The 26,077-nt window shown below is 39.9% G+C and overlaps 1 protein-coding gene across 1 annotated transcript in view; it reads left to right on the plus strand.

Moving 5' to 3' along the window:
* Positions 1–12,300: 12,300 nt before the first annotated feature.
* The window catches only part of LOC124554743 (src substrate cortactin-like), a 160,503-nt gene continuing 146,726 nt past the window's right edge, over positions 12,301–26,077 (plus strand). The window contains exon 1 of the mRNA XM_047128390.1: positions 12,301–12,449. The gene's annotated coding sequence lies outside the window, so the exon portion shown is untranslated. The remainder of the gene's footprint in view (positions 12,450–26,077) is intronic.

Here is a 26,077-nt window from a genome sequence, read left to right on the forward strand (position 1 = left end):
GTCTTCGCTTGCAGAAGGACAAATGTGTGTTTTTTGCTCGTGACTTACCATATTTGGGACATGTAATCAATGCACAAGGCATACATCCGAGTCCAGAGCACATCCGTGCCCTACAAGACTTGCCTTTGCCGCAGAATTTGAAGCAGCTGCAGAGTGTGTTGGGAAAAATTAATTATTATAATAAATTTGTTCCACATGCCTCTTCCATTTCAGTTCCGCTTCATCGCTTACGCCGTAAAGGTATTCCATTTGTCTGGACGACGGAATGCGAACGCGCCTTTCGCCAGTTGAAATCGGCGTTGCTTTCACATACTTGCCTTACGCCATTCGATCCCCAGAAACCCCTTTTGTTGATGGTAGATGCATCGGATTTCGGGATCGGTGCTGTGCTTGCGCACAAAGATGGATCGCATGATCGCCCTATTGCCTTTGCGTCCAAATTGCTCTCGTCTGGGCAATGAAATTATTCACAGATCGAGAAAGAAGCTTTGGCTCTCGTCTTTGGTGTTACTAAGTTCCATGATTTCTTGTATGGTCGTCACTTTACCATCATCACAGACCACAAACCATTGACGTCACTTTTTCATCCGAACAAGCCTGTACCTCCACATACAGCGCAGAAATTCATTCGCTGGTCTATTTTCCTCTCACAGTACTGCTACGATATCTTGTATCGGTCCACTGCTAAGCACGGAAACGCTGATGCGTTGTCCCGTTTGCCTGTGCTGAGGATAGAGCATTCGATTCCTCCGAACTTGCTTGCATGTTCATTGATTCGGAAACCGATGACGTGGTCGAATCGTTTCCGATTGATTTTCGTCGTGTAGCTACAGTCACAGCTGCTGACCCTGTCCTTGCTACCGTTTTGCGATTTGTTGCTACACAATGGCCCTTGTCAAAGTCACGGATAGAGGATCCGTTGGTTCGCCGATTTTTTGCTCACAAGGAGAGACTTTTTGTTCGACGTGGTGTGTTGTTGTTGCGTTCTGATAATGATAAGTCTCGGGTCGTGGTCCCACGTTCGTTACAGTCCTCTGTCTTACGGCTTCTCCACCAAGGACATTGGGGTATAGTGCAAACGAAACAACTTGCTCGTCAGCACTGTACTTGGTTTGGAATCGATGCTGCAATTACGAATATGTGCTCTTCTTGGACGGCGTGTGCCGAAGAACAATCCGCACCACCGCGGAAATTCGTTGCATGGCCGAAAGCCACTTCCCCTTGGCAACGCATACACATCGATTTTGCTGGTCCATTATGGAATGCTCGATGGTTGGTTGTGGTGGATTCATTCATTAATTTTCCTTTTGTTGTCCGGATGTCTTCCACGACGTCATCTGCCACCATCCAAGCGTTATCCGCTATCTTTTGCATTGAAGGTCTTCCACAGACTATTGTTTCCGAAAATGGCCCACAATTCATGTCCGCAGAATTCCTGTCATTCTGCAAGGCCAATGGTATTCAACATCTGACATCTGCGCCGTTTTCGCCTCAGTCAAACGGTGCCGCTGAACGATTGGTCCGGACTTTCAAGTCACAGATGTTGAAGTTGAAAGAGTCGCATTCTCGGGAGGACGCGTTGTTGCTCTTTTTGTCTTCGTATCGCTCTCAGCCCCGAGATGGTCGCTCGCCGGCTGAGTTGCTCCATGGTCGTCCTCATCGAACCTTGATGTCTTTGCTACATCCGCCGCATCAGGTTCCTGTGCAGCGGCAGACTCCTGCTTTTGCTCCAGGCGACGTTGTATTCTATCGCAACTATCGAGGTTCACGGCGTTGGCTCGCAAAGCGCATTCTTCGCTGCCTCGGTCGCACTATGTATCAGGTTTTGGGGGCCACTGGTGAGGTGCGTCGGCATCTCAATCAGCTGCGCCTCTGTCGTCGCATGGGTTCTGCCGCTCCCCGTCTGCTTTCAGCGACGGTGCCGTCCGGTCAGCGCCCTGGGTACCCATCTACTGGTTCGCCTCATCCCCAGGTGTTACCGACGCTGCCTTCCATTTTGCCCCATGGCGACGCGCCGCCACCGCCGCCGCCGCCGCCTGTTCTCCCGCCGGTGCAGTGGACGCTTCGCTGCACCCGCCAGGAGCCTCCCTGGGTCACGCGCAGCCGATCGCTTCCCGTGACCAGCTGTCCTCCGACGTGGAACTCTTGCCCGCTCTGGAACAGATGTCGTCTTCGCACGTCTGGTACCCCGACGCGATGGAGGTCGAATCTTCGGCCCCTCCTGTCTCTTTACGGGCGCGTACACCGCATGTTGGCATGCACCCTGGACTAGGTTTTCAGGCGTTTCCTAGCTCCCCTCGGACCGAATGGCAGGGTGCGGGTGGCACAGCCTCGCCTATTGTTAGGCTCCCCACCTCGTCGCATACGTCCTCCCCACGGCGGGCAGAAGCCTTATAACACAACCGTTCGCCGATTTGCGGGGGAGGAATGTGATGTCACCGCCAGACACCACACTTGCTAGGTGGTAGCTTTTAAATCGGCCGCGGTCCGGTAGTATACGTCGGACCCGCGTGTCGCCACTGTCAGTGATCGCAGACCGAGCGCCACCACACGGCAGGTCTAGAGAGACGTACTAGCACTCGCCCCAGTTGTACAGACGACTTTGCCAGAAGGGGATCACTGACAATTACGCTCTCAATTGCCGAGACGATAGTTAGCCTAGCCTTCAGCTACATTTGCTACGACCTAGCAAGGCGCCGTATTCAATTGCTAATTAATATTATGAAGCATGTATCATCAAGAGCGATGTTCTACAATTATGGATTAAAGTTAAGTATTCCAGAAGCTACGTACTTTTCTTTATAGCATTCATTACGTATCCTGTTTCAGACCTCACGCCAGCCTGCGTGAGTTTAAGCGCGTGCCTTTTGGCTACCTCTCATTGTGTCTAGGCTGTCTTGTCTAGACACAACATGAATAATATGATGTATTATTACTACAGCTACTATTATTACTACTGCTACTATTACTACTATTATCATCATCATTATTATTATTATTATTATTATTATTATTAACATTGTATAGTACTACTAAATGTATGACTATTGTGTTATCACTATTATTTTAGTGTACATATCTACTTATACTGCACATGCATAGTCATGTAATTATATTTATGGTTTTTTTGTATGGAACACACTTACGAAGCCAACTGTATGAAAACATAGCGAAAGGCAAATAAAGATTCTATTTTATTCAATATTCCAATTTAAAAGAAAATTATAAAATTTTCATCAGCAAAAGGAAATTTTCACGAGATTTCAACCCAAGTAGTGTTGATTATATCTACTGTATTTTGGAAATTGAGTAAATATTCGTTAGCCGTATATGATAATTAAAAATTGTTATCTTTGTCAGTTTTCCAGGTGAAAATAGAATCGACAAAGACTTGCTTGAGAATCTCGTTTGGTTATCATTGCTGGAGGCAATCTGATGATGATGTGTCATTGAATGAAGGCACTGAATTTTCAGTGGTTCTAAGCAGAATATTAACCCTTGCAGCTGGTTTTTCACTGTTCATTTCCTCACTAAACACTACAGATATAGCAAGGTGCAAAATAATATCATTGTAGATACCTAAGGACTCTCAGCCTGGTCCTAATGGGCCTCAGGTTTTTTAACAACATGTAAAACGAAAAGAAAAACGTACGATCTGAGAACAAGTACACTCCTGGAAATGGAAAAAAGAACACATTGACACCGGTGTGTCAGACCCACCATACTTGCTCCGGACCCTGCGAGAGGGCTGTACAAGCAATGATCACACGCACGGCACAGCGGACACACCAGGAACCGCGGTGTTGGCCGTCGAATGGCGCTGGCTGCGCAGCATTTGTGCACCACCGCCGTCAGTGTCAGCCAGTTTGCCGTGGCATACGGAGCTCCATCGCAGTCTTTAACAGTGGTAGCATGCCGCGACAGCGTGGACGTTAACCGTATGTGCAGTTGACGGACTTTGAGCGAGGGCGTATAGTGGGCATGCGGGAGGCCGGGTGGACGTACCGCCGAATTGCTCAACACGTGGAGCGTGAGGTCTCCACAGTACATCGATGTTGTCGCCAGTGGTCGGCGGAAGGTGCACGTGCCCGTCGACCTGGGACCGGACCGCAGCGACGCACGGATGCACGCCAAGACCGTAGGATCCTACGCAGTGCCGTAGGGGACCGCACCGCCACTTCCCAGCAAATTAGGGACACTGTTGCTCCTGGGGTATCGGCGAGGACCATTCGCAACCGTCTCCATGAAGCTGGGCTACGGTCCCGCACACCGTTAGGCCATCTTCCGCTCACGCCCCAACATCGTGCAGCCCTCCTCCAGTGGTGCCGCGACAGGCGTGAATGGAGGGACGAATGGAGACGTGTCGCCTTCAGCGATGAGAGTCGCTTCTGCCTTGGTGCCAATGATGGTCGTATGCGTGTTTGGCGCCGTGCAGGTGAGCGCCACAATCAGGACTGCATACGACCGAGGCACACAGGGCCAACACCCGGCATCATGGTGTGGGGAGCGATCTCCTACACTGGCCGTACACCACTGGTGATCGTCGAGGGGACACTGAATAGTGCACGGTACATCCAAACCGTCATCGAACCCATCGTTCTACCATTCCTAGACCGGCAAGGGAACTTGCTGTTCCAACAGGACAATGCACGTCCGCATGTATCCCGTGCCACCCAATGTGCTCTAGAAGGTGTAAGTCAACTACCCTGGCCAGCAAGATCTCCGGATCTGTCCCCAATTGAGCATGTTTGGGACTGGATGAAGCGTCGTCTCACGCGGTCTGCACGTCCAGCACGAACGCTGGTCCAACTGAGGCGCCAGGTGGAAATGGCATGGCAAGCCGTTCCACAGGACTACATCCAGCATCTCTACGATCGTCTCCATGGGAGAATAGCAGCCTGCATTGCTGCGAAAGGTGGATATACACTGTACTAGTGCCGACATTGTGCATGCTCTGTTGCCTGTGTCTATGTGCCTGTGGTTCTGTCAGTGTGATCATGTGATGTATCTGACCCCAGGAATGTGTCAATAAAGTTTCCCCTTCCTGGGACAATGAATTCACGGTGTTCTTATTTCAATTTCCAGGAGTGTACATCAAAATTGTAAAAATCACGAGAGATTAAATTAGATTAGTACTTGGTCCATAGATCATGAATACAACACTTCATAATGATGTGGAACGTGTCAGGTTAATAAAAGGTGTCTATACAAGATATTACATTACACAAAATATTACATGACACTTAATATTTTTAATTTTTTTTGTGGGGGTTGGGGAAATTACCCACTTACTATATCCAAAAATTCATCTAATGAATAGAGGGAGTTGTCATTAAGAAATTCTTTTAATTTCCTTTTAAATGCTATATGGCTATTTGCCAGATGCTATTAGGTAAGTGACCAAAAACTTTTGTAGTAGCATAATTTACCCCCTTCTCAGCCAAAGTTAGATTTAACCTCAAGGTTAAATCTAACTTTGGCTCAGAATGGGGTAAATTATGTGTAGCCATGCTATTACTTTTGAATTCGTTCAGATTGTTAATAACAAATTTCATAAGTGTATAAATACAAATATATGTATATATATATATATATATATATATATATATATATATATATATATACCCTAGCCGAGCCTCAGGTACAGGGCGGGTCGCAGGTGGCGGATAGCGAACGATCCGTCAGATATGGTGGACAGCTGCGAATAAGGGGAAACCCAAATAAGCAGTCCCGGACCGAGGCGGCAGCATCACGAGGGTGTGGGAGGGTGACTTTTGGCAAGGGTCACACTCATTCAAAAACCACAGAACCCGAAGACGTTGCTGTGTCATGGCGAGTAAGTGCCGCCATTACAATAAGCACTGTCAACACCCAAATCCAGGACGCGTCTGAAGTGGGAACCATCGGCATCCTGGTCAGCGTCTGTTCACACAATGTGCGGCTGGTCATAATGCGCCAGGAACTAACAATCCCTGGTTCTAAACACCCAGTGGAAACACTGGACCAACTTGATTACAAGCAAGTATGACTCGTGCAAGTAATAACAACATTACCCCAGGTGGTAACCAATCCACCCATCAACAGATGGCAACCAGGAATTCGGATTCTGGGGAACCTGGACTTACACGATTACATCAGAGAAAGTCGGAGCTCTCTGGCAAACTTCCACTTAAAACACCTACATACATTGGAACCTTTAACATAAATACATTAATCCAACCAGGAAAACTTCTAAACCTTACAACAGAACTTGAAAAGCAAAAGATAGTAATACTAGCTTTACAGGAGACACGTTTTACAGATGAAGAAACATCAGATTATGGCAACTATCGCATCTTTAAGAGCAAGACGGATAAACGAATCGGAAGAGGAGCCCCCCATCTCGGGATGGCGTTTATCATACACAAGAGCGTGCTCAGCTCCATCAAGGAAGTTACTCCCGTAAATAATAGGATAATGACGATGCGCTTACAATGTGCCAACAAAACATACACAATGGTTAATGTTCATGCTCCCACAAACGGAGACAACAAGAAAAACCCCATAGAAACAGAAAAGTTCTGGGAAAATTTGGAGAATATAATGGCCAAGATTCCAAAAGATGATACAAAAGTTCTACTCGGCGATTTTAATGCCCAAATTGGTAGAGAGAAAATCCACCAAAAAACCGTAGGCAAATATCCTGCACATAAATTTACCAATAAAAATGGTACAAGGCTCGTCGAACTATGTAAGCAGAATAACCTGAAGATAATGTCAACATCTCTAAGAAAATGTCCAAGAAAACAAAAGACATGGAGATCTCCTATACAACAAATTGGCGAGTTTCAAATAGATCATGTGGCGATTTCATACCCCGTACAAAAAGAAATTTACGACGTCCAAGTACGCAGAGGAGCAAACATTGATTCAGACCATTACCTAACTAGAATTAAAATCAAGTTTACAGCACGAAGAAGTCATCAGAAGAAAACAGAAATACAGAAATATGACACCAAGAAGATTAAAGAATCTAAAGTAAAAGAAGAATGGGAGAAGGAAAAGGCAAACACATGGGAAGAATTTCATTCTAAAATCACGCGAATAGCTAAGGAAACTATTCCCTTGAAAAAGATATTCAAACACCCTTGGTGGGATTCAGACTGTGAAAATGCATTGGAAAGGAGAAAAAAGGCATTTCAAGAATATAACAGTAAAAAATCACAAGAAAGTCTACATTTATTTAACGAGGTTAGAAAACAGGTTTCAAAATCCATTAGGCAAGCAAAAAGGAAGTACACAAAGGCACAACTGGATGCCATAGAAGAAAATTTCCAAAACTATAATACAAGAGACTTCTACAGAACTTTCGCAGATAAAATACGAGGATATATCCCTCAAAATTTATGTTTCAGAAAACCTGATGGTAAATTAGCCCTAACAAACCAGGAAAACTGTCAAGTATTGGCTCAATATTTTTCTAACCTACTAAATTGCCCAGAACCTAGTTTAAGGTTTCCCAAAGAAATCAGTGCCAACGCTCAACCGGATTCATTACCACCAACACAGGAAGAAATCAAATGTCACATTAAAAACTTAAAAAATAATAGAACATCTGGCGAAGATGGCATTGTTGCAGAGCTATTAAAAAACCTAGGACCAAAGACGTTGCAAGAGCTCACAAAAATAATAACAAAAATATGGGAAACAGAAAAATTACCAGAGGATTGGAAATGTGCCCTTATTCACCCGCTACATAAAAAAGGAGACAGAACAAATGTCAATAACTACAGGGGAATCTCACTTTTACAAGTCACCTACAAAATTCTCTCAACATGCCTGCTGAAAAGAACACAAGAGCAGCTGGAACGCCAAATTGGTGATTATCAAGCAGGCTTTCGCCCCGGTCGCTCATGCATAGAACAAATATTTAATTTAAAGACAATATTAAAACACAAAGCAATTAGAAATGCCCCCATAATTTGTACATTTGTAGATTTTAAGAAAGCCTATGACTCAATTGACCGGCAATCTTTGTTTAACATTTTAGAGGAACTTGGACTTGACTCCAAAACACTAAGGCTTATCAAAGAATCACTGACAGACACTGTATCTAAAGTTAAATTCAGGGGAGAAATCTCTGAACCTTTTCTCATAAAAACTGGAGTACGTCAAGGTGACGGGCTATCTCCACTTCTGTTTAATATAGTCCTGGATAAAGTCATTAAGGAATGGGAAAAAGAATTAAAAAATCAATCCTACTGGAAACCAATCCATCTTGGTAGAACCAAAGACAACGTGGAGATATCTTGTTTAGCATTCGCGGACGACTTGGCCGTACTTGCAGATGATGAAGAAATCGCCACCAAACAAATAGAGATCCTTAAGGAATGCGCGGATAAAGTAGGTTTACAAATTTCGTTTCAAAAGACAGAATTTTTCTGTACGAAATTCCATATAAACAGTTTGAACACAAAATATGGAAAAATAAATAGAGTAAAACATTTTAAATACCTAGGTGAAATTTTGGAGCCAACCGGAGGAGAGAAAGTTGCACAGAAGATCAGACAACAGAAAATGAAGAGAGCATATGGTATGACACATGAAATATACAATAAAAAATGCATCTCCTCGAACACAAAAATCAGACACTACTGCGCAGTAATTAAGCCAGCAGCACTATATGCTAGTGAAACGCTCACACTCCACACAAAATGTGATTTAGAAAAAATACTAAAAGAAGAACGCAAAATTATGAGAAAGATTTTAGGTCCAAAATTAACAGAAGAAGGATACCGGATACAATCAAGAAGAACCACAGAAACTATATCAAACCTGGCAGCAGACATAAGAAGGCGAAGATTAAAATTTTATGGACATGTCACTAGACTTCCCCCCACACGACTCACCAACAGAATTCTCACTTACATAGAAAAAGTCAAATCAACAACACCATGGATTAGCCAAGTAAAATTAGATTTACAAAAAGCAAATATTGAACTTAAAGATGTCAAAGATAGAAAAACTTTTAGAAATAAGGTGGAAAAGTGGATTGTATTGTCGGAGAAGGAAGCACTAAAGAGACCAGGAACAAAATGGACAGAAGAAAGAAAAAGAAAACATGGAGAACGAATGAAAGAAGTATGGAAGAAACGACGTCAGAAAGCTTTGCGTGATCCTTCTGGGTCCATTCGCGATAAGTAAGTAAGTATATATATATATATATATATATATATATATATATATATATATATATATATATAGTGATGCTACAGTGAAGATCTCTAGCTCTTTAAATAAGTTCTGCAGGATGATATTGGATGAGCTCCAGCAATTATTCTGAGTACACGCTTTTGTGCAATGAACACTATTTTACTCAATAATAAGTTACCCCAGAATATGATGCCATACAAAAGCAGAGAATGAAAATAGGCATGGTAAGCTAATTTACTGAGATGTATAGCGCTAAAATTTGCAATGACCCAAATTGCATAAGTAGCTGAACTCAAACATTTCGGCAGATCTTCAGTGTGTTTTTTCCAGTTCAACCCCTCATCAATGCATACACCTAGAAATTTTGAATATTCTACCTTAGCTACGGATTTCTGAGCAAAGTCTATATTTATTAATAGTGTCATTCCATTTACTGTGTGGAACTGTATGTACCATGTTTTGTCAAAGTTTAATGAGAGCCCATTTGCAGAGACGAATTTAATGATTTTCTGAAAAACATTGTTTACAATTTCACCAGTTAATTCTTGTCTGTTGATTGTGATAGCCGTACTTGTATCATCGGCAAAAAGTACCAGCTTTGCATCTTCGTGAATATAGAATGGCAAGTCATTAATATATATTCAGAACAGCAGTGGACCTAAGTCCGAACCTTGCGGCACCCCATTCTTGATTGTTTCCCAGTTTGAGAAATCACCAGTTTTTTTGCATATTATGTGAACTGCTTATTTCAACTTTCTGCACTCTTCCAGTTAGGTATGATTTAAACCATTTGAACGCTGTCCCATTCATACCACAGTACTTCAGTTTATCTATCATTTACACAATCAAAAGCCTTTGAGAGATCACAAAAAATACCAACGGGTGACTTCCAGTTACTCAGAGCATTTAATATTTCATTAGTGAAAGTATATATAACATTTTCCGTTGAAAACCCCTTCTGGAAACCAAACTGACATTTTGTTAAAACTTTATTTTTACAAAGGTGTGAAGCTACTGTACAATACATTACTTTTTCAAGAATTTTGGGCAAGGCAGTTAGAAGAGAGATTGGGCAGTAGTTGTTGACATCAGACGTATCTCCATTTTTTATGCAGTGGTTTAACAATGGCACACATCAGTCTATCTGGGAAAATACCCTGCTGCAGAGAGCTATTACATGTGTGGCTAAGAATCCCACTTATTTCTTGGGAACAAGCTTTTATTATCCTGCTGGAAATGCCACCAATACCATGTGAGCTTTTATTCTTGAGAGAGTTTATTATCTTCCTAATTTCAGAAGGAGAGGTGGGTGGAATTTCAATTGTATCAAATTGTGTGGGTAAGGCCTCTTCCATTAACCGCCTTGCTTCTTCCAATGAACATTTAGATCCTATTTTCTCTACAACATTTAAAAAGTGATTATTCAAAATGTTTTCGACTTCCAGCTTGTCGTTTATCAAGTTTCTATTCGCTTTGATGGTGATGCCATCATCCTGCACTCTTGGTTGCCCTGTCTCCCTTGTAATAATACTCCAAATTGTTTTGATTTTGTTATCAGAGGTATTACTCTCAGACATGATGCACATGCTTCTGGACTTTTTAAAAACCTTCCTTAATGTAGCACAGTAGTTTTTATAATATTTGGCTGTTTCTGGGTCATTACTCTTCCTTGTTGTTAGGTACAGTTCCATTTTGTGGTTACAAGATATTTTTATTCCCTTAGTAAGCCAAGGTTTTTTGCATGGTTTCTTATAATTAGATTTAACTACTTTCTTGGGGAAACAGTTTCCAAATTCTCTTACAAGTGTATCATGAAATAAGTTATATTTTAAATTAGCATGGAGTTCCTTGTACACCTCATCCCAATATAACTGCTGAAGATTTTCTCTGAAATTTCTAATTGTTGAGTCATTAATTGAATGCACAACTTTGGAGGGTAGTTTTGAATTACTGAATGGAGCTACGTCATATACTGTAACTAGCTGAGTACCATGATCAGAAAGGCCATTCTCAACAGGACCAGAATTTATGTTTTTAAACTTATTGGTCTATAAAAGTGTTATCTATCAATGTGCTGCTGTCCTTTACTACCCGAGTAGGAAAATCAATGACAGATGTCAAATTGAAAGACCAGAGCAAGACGTCAAGGTCATTCTTCCTATTACACTCTTTCAGTGAATCAACATTGAAGTCTCCACAAATAGTAATTCGCTTTCCCCTATCTGACAGATAGCATAATAAGGCATCCAAGTTTTCCAGGAATAAATGAAAGTTTCCTGAAGGGGACCTATATACTGTTACAATTATAAAAGAGCCCTCCTTCAGTTTCAGTTGACAGGCACATGCTTCTATATGTTGCTCTAGACAAAACTTGTATCTAAGCTTATTACACAGTGATAACTTTTGACATATATGGCAACTCCTCCTCTCACCTTATTCTCTCTATTCATATGTGCAGCTAGTTTATAACCACTGATATTTACCTTTTCCATATCAGACACAATGTGATGCTCAGACAGGCATAGTGTATCTATTACATTATCAGATTCAATGTCATCTAAACAAACCAGGAGATCATCTACTTTATTTTTCAATCCCGGAAATAAAATTAATGGTTCACATAGTTGCCCCGTTTCCACCAAGCTTCCCTGTGCAACATGGCTTCGTGATATTTTTAAACATAAATGAAACGTAATATTTACATCTATAAATGATTCTGAATGACAATTATTTGCTCTGTGAAACAAAACATGTAGTTTTTACTCAGATGTGAATGAATGAACAGGCCACGACATTTTATCGTATACCGTACTAAAAAAAAAAATCATAGCCTTCAAGACGAAAGAAAAGACGTCTATACCCATTCGTAAACCCCTCAAAATGATGAAAATGGTCAAAATAGTCATTGTTAAATGTCGTTTGCGTACAATTCAGAGGCATAATAAAACACCGTAAAGAGTTCCGCTTCCTGCCTGTTTCGTCTCCTTCACTTGTTGTTTCGGATTCTCTTTTAAATTCGTGATTAAGAATTTTGTGATTCTGAAAACTTTCAAAACAAGTATATTTCTCGTTCAGTGCACCTTTAAAATAAATCATTTAGGTTTTTTGTTATTTGTTGTTGCTTATAACAATAGTTTCTTTCGCTGAAATGTTACGAATATCGACTAATCGGAACACCAGCGATTTTTTTACGTCTGACGGGGACAACATGTGGGTTGTGTATCTATGTAAGCAGTAGGTGTGTTTCAAGTTTAAATGTGAGTAAACGCTTGCAAATGATGCTAGCAGTTGATTACTGATAAAAAGTTCTGCAATTTTCAGATCTGTGCTCATTAAATGTTGTTTTCTTTTCCATAAAGCAGCTTCCATTGCCGAATATTGCATAGTTTTTTTGAGAAAAACTACTGTTAGCTTACAAAACATTCATCTGTCATAACAGTGACATAAGTAAATATTAAGAGTACTTGAAACATACATGTTTCATGCTTTGTTGTGTACAGATGTGCATCTGTTGCAAATGTTTAATCGTAAGATAAGACACCTGAAAATATAATTGAATGACAGAGGAAATGAAGACAAATAACTATGACTTCCCCTTCATAATCGAATCAAAAATTGTGGCACGTTTAAAGGTATATTGCGGCTCGTAAATATACGTGTACGAGTAGTGTTAACTTCTGACATTCTGGCGCACCTCTATTTCAGAATTTAATACTCAAAAGGAACGATGTTTTTGTCATATCCGTAGTTCTCTCTATGGTGAACTGGTTTGCATCGTGGAAATACGTGCCTTTAAACCCATGTGATTCCCAGGTGTAACTTCTTGTTGCCATCTGTTAACAATGAAACGAACTGTCAACTGACTGAATGATATGGAATCGAATATTCACTTCTTTCCAGCATGCTGGTATTTAATCAGTATGGTCGTTCTCTGGCGATTTTTCGGACATCTGAGACATCCACCAAGCGAAGTGGCACAATGATTAATACACTGGGCTCCAAACCAGGAAGACTGGGCACCAACAGTGTGTCAAGCATCCAAATTCAGATTATCTGTGGTTCAATAGGATTATTTGCTGTGAATTCAAGGATTTTTTTAACAGTGCCGCAAACAAATTACACCCACATTCTTGTCCAATCTTAACTTGTTACTAATGACATCAGATTGATGAGTTGATATAGACTCAATCTAATGTTCCATCTATACCTTTTCATCCATTATTTTCCAGGGTTCTGTTACAGCCAATGCAGAGAGTAAAATGTCACACTCAAAGTGAAAAGTGTTAAGATTACGTTTGCTAATAGATATATATTCTACCAGAATTCGTGGCTTCCACAAATGACATTAGGCCAGTGGTTGTTAACTTGGTCCCTAGCTCTCAGTAGTGGGCATTCCAGGTTACATGGTAGGCAGCAGTGGTTTCTAAAACATTTTCATTCGGTTTGCATATTACGTGCTTAACTTGCTGAAACTCAGCTTTATAAATTTTATAAACTAAAGTTACTCTCCTACTTTATATGCAATTACTGTGGAACTGATCGGTGGTTAAAAAACTTTAATATTATAGAATGGAAAAGTGGGCAGTGGGTAAAAAAAAAAGGTTGACTATCCCTGCATTATACAATTCTTTGAAAAAGGCATACTTGATTCCCTTCCTTAATGTGAACTCGTGTTCTGTCACAAATGACCACAATGTTGTCAAAACATTAAACCCAAATCTCCCTTTCTCAAACCACAAGGTAGTAATTTCTAAAGCTTTCCCTATAATGTAGAAGATACTATTTTTATTTTATTTTATTTGGCATCAAAGAATGATTACTTGTTTATTAAAACTGTTGGGAATGTAGTCACCATGCCCGTTTTGAATTTTCTATTCTGCTGATACAATCAAAGTGAACCACTTTTCACGTGTTAACTGTGCAGATTTTCTCAAATCTGAGTCAAATGATTTTTTTGTAGAATGATATCCTAGACAAATGGTAATCATTTTGTACCAATTCCTTCTGTAACCTACATTGCATAGGCTATCTTTTACTAACTTGATGAGTCAAGGTGTCTTTTCTGTAAAAAATGGAATAATTACAGTGTGCACAGAAGCATTTAAACAGTCATTCATTTGGCATTTTGTGTGAAAATGGAATGGGAAGACACCCTAATGTTGGTATAATTGGAAGTACCCTTTGTTGCACGGTTCAGTGGTTTTCAGAGTTTACTACTACTACTACTACTAGAACTAGAGTATAGACATAGATTGTTTTCTTTCTTTGTCAGCTATACTAGCAGACTGATTCACAGAGAATCTTGCAGATGAATAAAAGTGTCATGCCCATGACACCATAAATTACTGCCCTGTCAGTCTCTAAACTTTTAGCTGAAATAACTTTGTTTTTACTAACGATTCTTCTTTGCATCTTATCAGAAAACTATCTCAAACAGGTAGTTTGATAACCCACACAAGATGGACCACAATAGGAGGTCATGCACAGCTGACTGCTATTAAGAAGGAATAGAATGCTTGTTTGATTAAAAGAATCTGACCAACAGGATATTCCAGATTACTGACAGGAGCAGTTCCTAACATTCAAGTTCAGATGTGGTGTTTTAAGTACACTGAATGAGCATATGCCATCCAGGCCATCCAGGATTTTAAGGGGAAAGGAATTGTACTATAGCACAAGAATTAACATTCTATCTGTGAAGACATTGTAAAGATAGAGCACAAGCTCACATTGGGAAAGGAAGAGGTAGAAAATTGACAATGACTTTGTTTAAGAAACTGTCGTAGCAGTTACATGAAATGATTGGGGGAAACCACAGAAACCCAAATATGGGCTCCTGGCTGGATTTTAACCTCAGTCCTGAGTATGATTCCATTGCAGTAGATTTCTGTTACTGTAGTTACATGGTCTACATCATTTGGCTGATTTTTATAAAATGTTGTCAGATAGTTCAATTTGCAGAGTACTTATGCATAATTTTTATGGGAAAAAGACTGCATGCTGGCCATTCACAGATCAATAAATAATGCATTGGCTTCCTCTGTATAAGAAAGAAAATATTGGTATTCAGTACTATTCGTGCAACTAGTGATACACATAAATATAGTTTTTTCTCCTTCTTCCTTTCCTGCACTATCCATTATTAATTAAAAATTCAGCAGTGAAATAGGAGTAATCCAGAAAAAGATATTTTAGACCAGGCTTTAAAATTATTATGCTGAAGGGTTAGACATTTTATGTTGTTAAAATGATGAAAGGCTTCTGTGGCTACATGTTAAAGTCCTTTCTGAGCCACTGACAGCCTTAATGGGCTGTAGTAGATCAGTTTTCATCTAGTGTTGTAGCTGTGGCTGTGACAATTCCTTCCAAGTGTGTTTGAGTATATTGAATGTGCATTTTGTGAAGAAGTTGTTAAAATACCTAACTTTTAGAAGAGATTTCTACCATGTATAACTCTCACAGCTCACTTTTGTACAGTTAGTACCTTTTTTTCTAAGTGATAAGTTTGATGAATAACCCCAGAAAATTATGCAGCTATATGAAGAGTAAAAGCAGCTGAACCTAGTTACTTGAGAAGCTCAGTAGTATAATTTCTCTCAGTTCTAGTTTTCATCATTATGTTTGCCCAAAAATTTGTAGCATTGCACGCTGTTTATTACTGCCTCCTGTTCAAGTAGTACATTAATAGTTGGCACTATTCTATTTGTAGGACAAAGCTAAATATGCTTTTTTCCAAATTTAAAGGTTAATCTATTTGCAGAGAGGCACTTGATAATTTCCAGAATGAATTTTCGCTCTGTAGTGGAATGTGCACAGATTTGAAACTTATTCCCATATTAAGACTGTGCTGGACTGGGACTTGAACTTGAGACCTTTTCCTTTAGGGCTACTGGGCAAGTGCTGTACCGACTGAGCTATCTAAGCACGACTCACAACCTACTCTCACAGTTTTACATCTGCTAGTACCTAATCTCCTACCTTCCAGACTTCACAGAAGTTCTATATGCCTCGTGGAACTAACATACCTGGAAGAAAGGATATTACAGACACATGGCTTAGCCACAGCCTGGAGGATTTTTTCCCCGAATGCATTTTAATTCTGCAGCAAAGTATGCACACTGATTTGAAATTTTCTGGTAGATTAAAACTAAGTGCCTTGCCACTGGGACTCAAACCTGGAACCTTTTGTTTCTCATGAGCAAGTGCTCTACTGTCTGAACTATCTAAGCATGACTCATGACATGCCATCACAGCGAGGTACGCAGGAGAACTTTCTTGAAGTTTGAAAGATAAAAGAGGGGGTACTGGCAGAAAAAAAGATGTGAGGGTGGGTTGTGAGGTGTGCTCAGTCGGCTTAGTTGATAGAATATTTGCCTGAGAAAGGCAAAGGTCCCAGATTTGAGACCTGGTCTGGCACACAGATGTTAAAACTTTCAGGAAGTTTCACTTGACAATTGTTTGAAAAGTGTAGTTAATACTTTCTTTTCTTCCGGTATAATTTTTATATTATTCAGCATTTTTTTTCATTATTTTTGTTAATTGCATTTCAAATCAGTTGTTTGAATAACCATCAGTTCCATTGACTGTGTTGTCAAGGAACATTACAGATCACTATGATGTGATAATCTGTGCAGAATCTTGTTGAAATAGGGATTAGCGTCGTGAACTTAGTTCGACATGGAATCTCACTTTAGCAGCAATAAGCTGAGAGCATGCCGAGCAGTGGACAGCATGAGGAATGAAGGAGTGTCCATGCAGAGATTTCTATGAAGCCTCTACCCTTCCCATATCCAGCCCCTCTGCCTGCCTGCCTGCCTGCCTGCCTGCCAAACAAGACACCAGCACCCACAGCTAGGGGGAGAAGGCTGTCGACCCTCATATATAAATAGGTGGGACATCCATAGTATTTTGACACTTCACCAGAAGATGATGGAGTCTGACTCTCACTGAAATGCCAGTGTTCCAGCTCTGCCACTTGGGTAGAAACCTGAGAGTTTTCATACTCATGGAAATTGATTCTGACCATAGAAGCCTCCATATAAAATAAAAGAATAGTCTGTGAGAAGAATTATGACATCACTTAATCTCTGACAGTGCAAATCATTTCTCATTATATATTTACAAAATTTTTGTTTTGAGTTAGATGGCACACAGCAATTTTTGTATTCCTATCTTTTTAAACTGTACTTCTACAAAACCTATACATCATGTATAGCATGTTTCTTTGCAGACGTCAGTGGTATGAGTCTCCCTTTCATGTGTGATTGCTATCAGTATAGCCCTACCAAACATATGTGTGAGAGAAAATATTGGGTTTTCGATTTCAACTTGATCTTTTGTAGGAAACCATAACATTTATGGATGAAGCAACCACAGAATTTGTGAGGTGCTGCAAATGGCTACAAATGTTCTTTCTAAAGAGATTGTGCATGAAAACAAATGTTCAAACTGATTTTTCATAATTCTCTTGAATTTGTCTTATGACTATAAACACACACACACAAAATTCTGTTTTAAGGCTAGTACAAACTTCTAATTTTCATTAAAGGGGTTCTCATTTCAAGTACTATCTTAACTTCAATGTAGCATCCATATTGAACTGAATGGAAGGGGCATAACTGATGAGTCACTGGTAGAAAGCATATTTAACAATTATTTCTTAAATCCAGAATGAGATTTTCACTCTGCAGCGGAGTGTGCGCTGATATGAAACTTCCTGGCAGATTAAAACTGTGTACCCGACCGAGACTCGAACTCGTTACCTTTGCCTTTCGCGGGCAAGTGCTCTACCATCTGAGCTACCGAAGCACGACTCACGCCCAGTACTCACAGCTTTACTTCTGCCAGTATCTCGTCTCCTACCTTCCAAACTTTACAGAAGCTCTCCTGCTTTCTTAAATACTGTAGAAAGCATAGGGACAAACTGTTCAAATGAAAAATCACAGCAATGTGTTGAAAAGCCAACACTCATAAATTCCAAGAATATGGATGTATCAGTAACTTCTCTTTCTGAAATTAAGAAAATTATACACACTCTCAAAAAAAAAAGTTCATCTGGTTTGGTGGTGTTTCCAATAAAGTACTAGATTAGATTAGATTAGATTAGATTAATACTAGTTCCATGGATCATGAATACGATATTTCGTAATGATGTGGAACGAGTCGAATTTTCCAATACATGACATAATTAGGTTAATTTAACAACATACTTAAGTTAATATAACAACTTTATTTTTTTGTGTTTTTTTGTTTTTCTTTATTTTTTATTTTTATTTTTTTTATTTTTTTAATATTTTTGTTTTTTTTTTCTTTTTTTTCTTAATTTATACCTAAAAATTCCTCTATGGAGTAGAAGGAGTTGTCATTCAGAAATTCTTTTAATTTTTTCTTAAATACTTGTTGGTTATCTGTCAGACTTTTGATACTATTTGGTAAGTGACCAAAGACTTTAGTGCCAGTATAATTCACCCCTTTCTGTGCCAAAGTTAGATTTAATCTTGAATAGTGAAGATCGTCCTTTCTCCTAGTATTGTAGTTATGCACACTGCTATTACTTTTGAATTGGGTTTGGTTGTTAATAACAAATTCATAAGAGAGTATATATACTGAGAAGCTACTGTGAATATCCCTAGATCCTTAAATAATTGTCTGCAGGATGATCTTGGGTGGACTCCTGCTATTATTCTGATTACACGCTTTTGTGCAATAAATACCTTATTCCTCAGTGATGAATTACCCCAAAATATGATGCCATATGAAAGCAATGAGTGAAAATAGGCGTAGTAAGCTAATTTACTAAGATGTTTATCACCAAAATTTGCAATGACCCTTATTGCATAAGTAGCTGAACTCAAACGTTTCAGCAGATAATCAATGTGTTTCTTCCAATTTAACCTCACATCAATGGACACACCTAAAAATTTTCAACATTCTACCTTAGCTATATGCTTCTGATTAAGGTCTATATTTATTAATGGCGTCATACCATTTACTGTACAGAAGTGTATGTACTGTGTCTTATCAAAATTCAGTGAGAGTCCGTTTACAAGTAACCACTTAGTAATTTTCTGAAAGACAGTATTGACAATTTCATCAGTTAATTCTTGTTTCTCAGTTGTGATTACTATAGTTGTATCATCAGCAAAGAGAACTAACTTTGTCTCTTCATGAATATAGAATGGCAAGTCATTAATATATAATAAGAACAACAAAGGACCCAAGACTGACCCTTGTGGAACCCCATTCTTGATACTTCCCCAGTTTGAGGAATGTGCTGATCTTCGCATGTTACGAGAACTACTTATTTCAACTTTCTGCACTCTTCCAGTTAGGTACGAATTAAACCATTTGTGCACTGTCCCACTCATGCCACAATACTTGAGCTTGTGTAGCAGAATTTCATGATTTACACAATCAAAAGCCTTTGAGAGATCACAAAAAATCCCAATGGGTGGTGTTCGGTTATTCAGATCATTCAAAATTTGACTGGTGAAAGCATATATGGCATTTTCTGTTGAAAAACCTTTCTGGAAACCAAACTGACATTTTGTTAGTACTTCATTTTTACAGATATGTGAAGCTACTTTTGAATACATTACTTTCTCAAAAATTTTGGATAAAGCTGTTAGAAGGGAGATTGGACGGTAATTGTTGACATCAGATCTATCCCCCTTTTTATGCAAAGGTATAACAATAGCATATTTCAGTCTATCAGGGAAAATGCCCTGTTCCAGAGAGCTATTACACAGGTGGCTGTGAATCTTACTTATCTGTTGAGAACAAGCTTTTAGTATTTTGCTGGAAATGCCATCAATTCCATGTGAGTTTTTGCTTTTAAGCATGTTTATTATTTTCCTAATTTCAGAGGGAGAAGTGGGTGAGATTTCAATTGTATCAAATTGCATAGGTATGGCCTCTTCCATTAACAGCCTAGCATCTTCTAATGAACACCTGGATCCTACTATATCCACAACATTTAAAAAAGGATTATTAAAAATATTTTCAACTTCTGACTTTTTGTTCGTAAAGCTTTCATTCAATTTGATGGTAATACTGTCTTCCTCTGCTCTTGGTTGACCTGTTTCTCTTTTAATAATATTCCAAATTGTTTTAATTTTATTATCAGAGTTGCTGATTTCAGACATGATACACATACTCCTGGATTTTTTAATAACTTTTCTTAATATAACACAGTAGTTTTTATAATTTTTGATAGTTTCTGGGTCACTACTCTTTCTTGCTGTCAGATACATTTTCCTTTTCCGGTTACAAGATATTTTTATACCCTTAGTAAGCCATGGTTTGTTACAAGGTTTCTTACGAGTATATTTAACTATTTTCTTGGGGAAGCAGTTTTCAAATGCATTTACAAAAATGTCATGAAATAAATTATATTTTAAATTGGCATCAGGTTCACGGTACACCTCATCCCAGTCTAACTGCTGTAGGCTTTCCCTGAAATTTGCAATTGTTAAATCGTTGACTGAACGTACTACTTTGGAGGACTGTTTAGTATTGCTGAATGGAGCTATGTCATATATTGTAACTAGCTGTGCACCATGATCAGAAAGACCATTCTCAACAGGCTGAGCATTTATCTGGTTAAACTTATCTTGGTCTATAAAGAAGTTATCTATCAGTGAGCTGCTATCCTTTACCACCCGAGTAGGAAAATCAATAACGAGTGTCAAATTGAAAGAACCGAGTAATACTTCAAGGTCATTTTTCCTATTACCCTCTGTCAGAGAATCTACATTGAAGTCCCCACAACTAATAATTTGCTTCCCTCTGACTGACAGATAGCACAACAAGGAGTCAAAATTTTTCAGAAATAGATGAAAATTTCCTGATGGGGACCTATATACAGTTACAATTATAAATGTGCCTTTATTTAATTTAAGCTCACAGGCACATGCTTCTATATGTTTCTCTACACAAAACTTTTTTGTTTCTATGCTTTTTGCACAATGATAACTTTTGACATATATGGCAACTCCTCCTTTCTCCATATTTTATCTCATTACATGTGCAGAGAGCTTATATCCACTTACATTTACCTTATCCATATCAGTAACAATGTGATGCTCAGACAGGCATAGTATATCTATTTCATTCTCAGCTTCTAAATCTTCTAAACAAACCAGAAGCTCATCTACTTTATTCATTAAACTCCCAATATTTTGATGAAATATACTTACATTATTTTTAATTATACTTTTATGAGAACCTTTCCTTATTCTAACATTTGCAGTACTCTCCTGTCTGAGTTTCTCATTGTGCTTAGGCCTAGTTCCTATACCAGTGGTCACATGGTGTTCAGAGAGGCAGATTATGTCAAGTGGGTTGGGTGACTTTAATTCATCAATGCAATTACCTAGGACTGAGATACAACTTGGTGGAGATAAAATTTCTGGTGATTGGTGAAAATTTATAATTGGTAGCTGTGATTGGTGATCAAATGTGCTAGAATTGTGCTGTTTAATTTCTTTCCTAAACTGAAGATTTGTTTCAATCCTGACCTCTCGTAGAACTTGACATCTTTCTGTCTTACCTATCCTAAAAAAGGTGCTGCTCCAACACCTGTAACCACTGGTATTTTACCATTCATGGCAGTGCCTCCCCCCCTTAAATTTCCTGCTATTACCCCAGCCAGTTTCCCCTTCCCTTTCCTGTTGAGATGTAGGCCGTGCCTGGTATAGTCCCACCTACTGAGATAATCAACAGGAACCACACCAATATGAGCCCCCGCACCCGACCCAAGCAGTCGTTCCAACTCCAAATTAACTCTCCCAACAGAAGATTTGTTCCTGTGTTATAAGCCCAGTCTTATCTGAAATACATCGTACATCATTAACTCAAGGATTTTTCCAGACAGACATAAATATGCCTTATTAAAGCCCTGTTTAAGAAAGGTTATAGGAGAGATGCCAATAACTACCGACTTGTTTCACTACTGGCATTGTTTTTCAAATTTTTTGAGAAAGTGATATATTCTAGAACAGTATCTCACCTGAGCAACAATAATATTCTCAGCAAATCACAGTCTGGATTTCAGAAGAGTTTCTGTACTGAGAATGCTATTTACTTCTTCACTCACCAACTTTTGCAAGCATTAAGTAATAAAACAGTGCCAGTTGGTATTTTCTGCTAGTTTGTGGTACCCTCCATTTGTAATGCTGGAATTCAATATGACGTTGGCCTAACCTTAGACTTGATGACAGCTTCCGCTCTCACACGCATAAATTCAATCAGGTGTTGGAAGGTTTCTTGGGGAATGGTAGCCCATTCTTCACGGAGTGCTGCATTGAGGAGAGGTATCGATGTCAGTCAGTGAGGCCTGGCACAAAGTTGGAGCTCCCAAACATCTCAAAGGTGTTCTATAGGGTTCAGGTCAGGACTCTATGCAGGCCAGTCCATTACAGGGATGTTATTGTCATGTAATCACTCCGCCACAGGCCATGAATTATGAATAGATGCTTGATCGTGTTGAAAGATGCAATCGCCATCCCCGAATTGCTCTTCAACAGTGGGAAGCAAGAAGGTGCTTAAAACATAAATGTAGGCCTGTTCTGTGATTATGCCATGCAAAACAACAAGGGGTGCAAGCCTCCTTCATGAAAAACATGACCACACCATAACACCACTGCCTCTGAATTTTATTGTTGGCACTACACACATTGCCAGATGACGTTCACAGGGCATTTGCCATATCCACACCCTGCCATCGGATCGCCACATTGTGTACCGTGATTCGTCGTGCCACACAATGTTTTTCCACTGTTCAATCATCCAATGTTTACTCTCCTTAACTAAGCGAGGCGTTGTTTGGCATTTACCGGCATGATGTGTGGCTTATGAGCAGCCATTCGACCATGAAATCCAAGTTTTGTCACCTCCTGCATAACTATGATAGTACTTGCAATGGATCATGATGCAGTTTGGAATTTTTGTGTGATGGTCTGGGTAGATGTCTGCCTATTACACTTTGTGACCCTCTTCAACTGTCAGCGGTCTGTCAGTCAACAGACGAGGTCAGTCCGTACGCTTTTGTGCTGTACGTGTCCCTTCACATTTCCACTTCAGTATCACATCAGAAACAGTGGACCTAGGGATGTTTAGGAGTGTGGAAATCTCGCGTGCAGACGTATGACACAAGTGACACCCAATCACCTGACCACATTCAAAGCTTATGAGTTCTACGGAGTGCCCCATTCTGCTTTCTCACAATGTCTAATGATTAATGAGGTCACTGATATGCAGTACCTGGCCATAGGTGGCAGCACAATGCACCAAATATGAAAAATGTATGTTTTTGGGATGTCTGGATACTTTTGATCGCATAGTGTATCTAAGGCATTTGACTGTTTGGATCACAGTATTCTCCTAGATAAAGATAAATTGGAGGTTTGTGGAATTGATGGCATAGCCAACCAATGGTTAATGTAGTATCTAACCAAAAGAATGCAGGAAGCTGTACGTAGTAATTCAACCATTGTACTCCTGGACATTATTCTGACTGGTAAGAAATCGCATATGGTGTTCCCCAAGGCTCAGTTTTAACTCCATGTTGTTTCTCATTTGTGTAAACTACCTTCCATCTAACATACAACAAGCAAGAGTTAGTTCTTATTGTGGATCTACATCTACATCACTACTCTGCAATTCACATTTAAGTGCTTGGCAGAGGGTTCATCGATTCACAATCATACTATCTCTCTACCATTCCACTCCCGAACAGCGCGCGGGAAAAACAAACACCTAAACCTTTCTGTTCGAGTTCTGATTTCTCTTATTTTATTTTGGTGATCATTCCTACCCATGTAGGTTGGGCTCAACAAAATATCTTCGCATTCGGAAGAGAAAGTTGGTGACTGAAACTTCGTAAATAGATATCGCCGTGACGAAAAACGTCTTTGCTTTAATGACTTCCATCCCAATTCGCGTATCATATCTGCCACACTCTGTCCCTTATTACGTGATAATACAAAACTAGCTGCCCTTTTTTTGCACCCATTTGATGTCCTCCATCAATCCCACCTGGTAAGGATCCCACACCACGCAGCAATATTCTAACAGAGGACGAACGAGTGTAGTGTAAGCTGTCTCTTTAGTGGACTTGTTGCATCTTCTAAGTGTCCTGCCAATGAAACGCAACCTTTGGCTCGCCTTCCCCACAATATTATCTATGTGGTCTTTCCAACTGAAGTTGTTCGTAATTTTTACACCCAGGTACTTACAAGGGAACCTCCCCATCGCACCCCCCTCAAATTTAGTTATAATTTGGCACAGTGGATAGGCCTTGAAAAACTGAACACAGATCGATCGAGAAAACAGGAAGAAGTTGTGTGGAACTATGAAAAAATAAGCAAAATATAGAAACTGAGTAGTCCATGCGCAAGATAGGCAATATCAAGGCAAATGTGAACAGAGTAGCGCCGTGGTCCTGTCGTTTGCGTGAGCAGCTGCGGTGCGAGAGGTCCTTGGTTCAAGCCTTCCCTCGAGTGAAAATTTTAATTTTTTATTTCCGGTTTACATGACAAACTCTTATGTCTTCATCACTTTTTTGGGAGTGACTATCACATCCACAAGAAAACCTAAATCGGGCAAGGTAGAAGAATCTTTTTACCTATTCGCGAAGTGTATAAGTTAGGTGGGTCGACAACATATTCCTGTCATGTGACGCACATGCCGTCGCCAGTGTCGTATAAGATATATCAGACGTGTTTTCCTGTGGAGGAATCGGTTGACCTATGACCTTGCGATCAAATGTTTTCGGTTCCCATTGGAGAGGCACGTCCTTTCATCTACTAATCGCACAGTACTGCGGTGCGGTCGCAAAACACAGACACTAAACTTATTACAGTGAACAGAGACGTCAGTGAACGAACGGACAGATCATAACTTTGGGAAAATAAAGAAAGTAAAATTTTCACTCGAGGGAAGACTTGAACCCAGGACCTTCCATTCCGCAGCTGCTCACGCTACCCACGGGACCACGGCGCTCCTGAGTTCTCACTTTCCTTGATGTTGCCTATCTTGAGCATGGGCTATTCAGTTTGTATATTTTGCTTATTTTTTCATAGTTCCACACAACTTCTTCCTGTTTTCTCGATTGATCTGTGTTCAGTTTTTCAAGGCCTATCCACTGTGCCATCTTATAACTAAATGTGAGGGCGGTGCGATGGGGAGGTTCCCTTGTTAGTTGAATTGACAGCCTTGAGAATTGTACTATTTATCGAGTAATCGAATTCCAACAGATTTCTTTTGGAACTCATGTGGATCACCTCACACTTTTCGTTATTTAGTGTCAATTGCCACCTGCCACACCATACAGCAATCTTTTCTAATTCGCTTTGCAGCTGATACTGGTCTTCAGATGACCTTACTAGATGGTAAATCACAGCATCATCTGTGAACAACCTAAGAGAACTGCTCAGATTGTCACCCAGGTCATTTATATAGCTCAGGAACGGCAGAGGTCCCAGGACGCTTCCCTGGGGAACACCTGATATCACTTCAGTTTTACTTGATGATTTGCCGTCTATTACTATGAACTGCGACCTAGTATTGTAGTCAATGCAAAAATTCATACAGCAACAGAAGAAATGGTAAGCCATGTCCTTAAAAGTATCATTTACTGGTTTTCTGTGAATGGTCTCGCTCTCAATTTTAAAAAGACACAACATACAGTGTACTATCCGAATGGTGAAATTAAATGATCATATGACACTGATGGCTGGGAGTCCACACCCGGGGAAGTTCGGCCGCCAAGGTGCAAGTCTTAAAGTTGATGCCACACTGGGTGACTCGTGTGTCAATTGTGATGAAATGATGATGAGGAAAGACAACATCCTGTCGCCAAACAGAAAATCTCTGGCCCAGCTGG

The sequence above is a fragment of the Schistocerca americana genome, chromosome X (assembly GCF_021461395.2).
Source record: "Schistocerca americana isolate TAMUIC-IGC-003095 chromosome X, iqSchAmer2.1, whole genome shotgun sequence".
In the NCBI taxonomy this organism is placed as follows: Eukaryota; Metazoa; Arthropoda; class Insecta; order Orthoptera; family Acrididae; genus Schistocerca; species Schistocerca americana.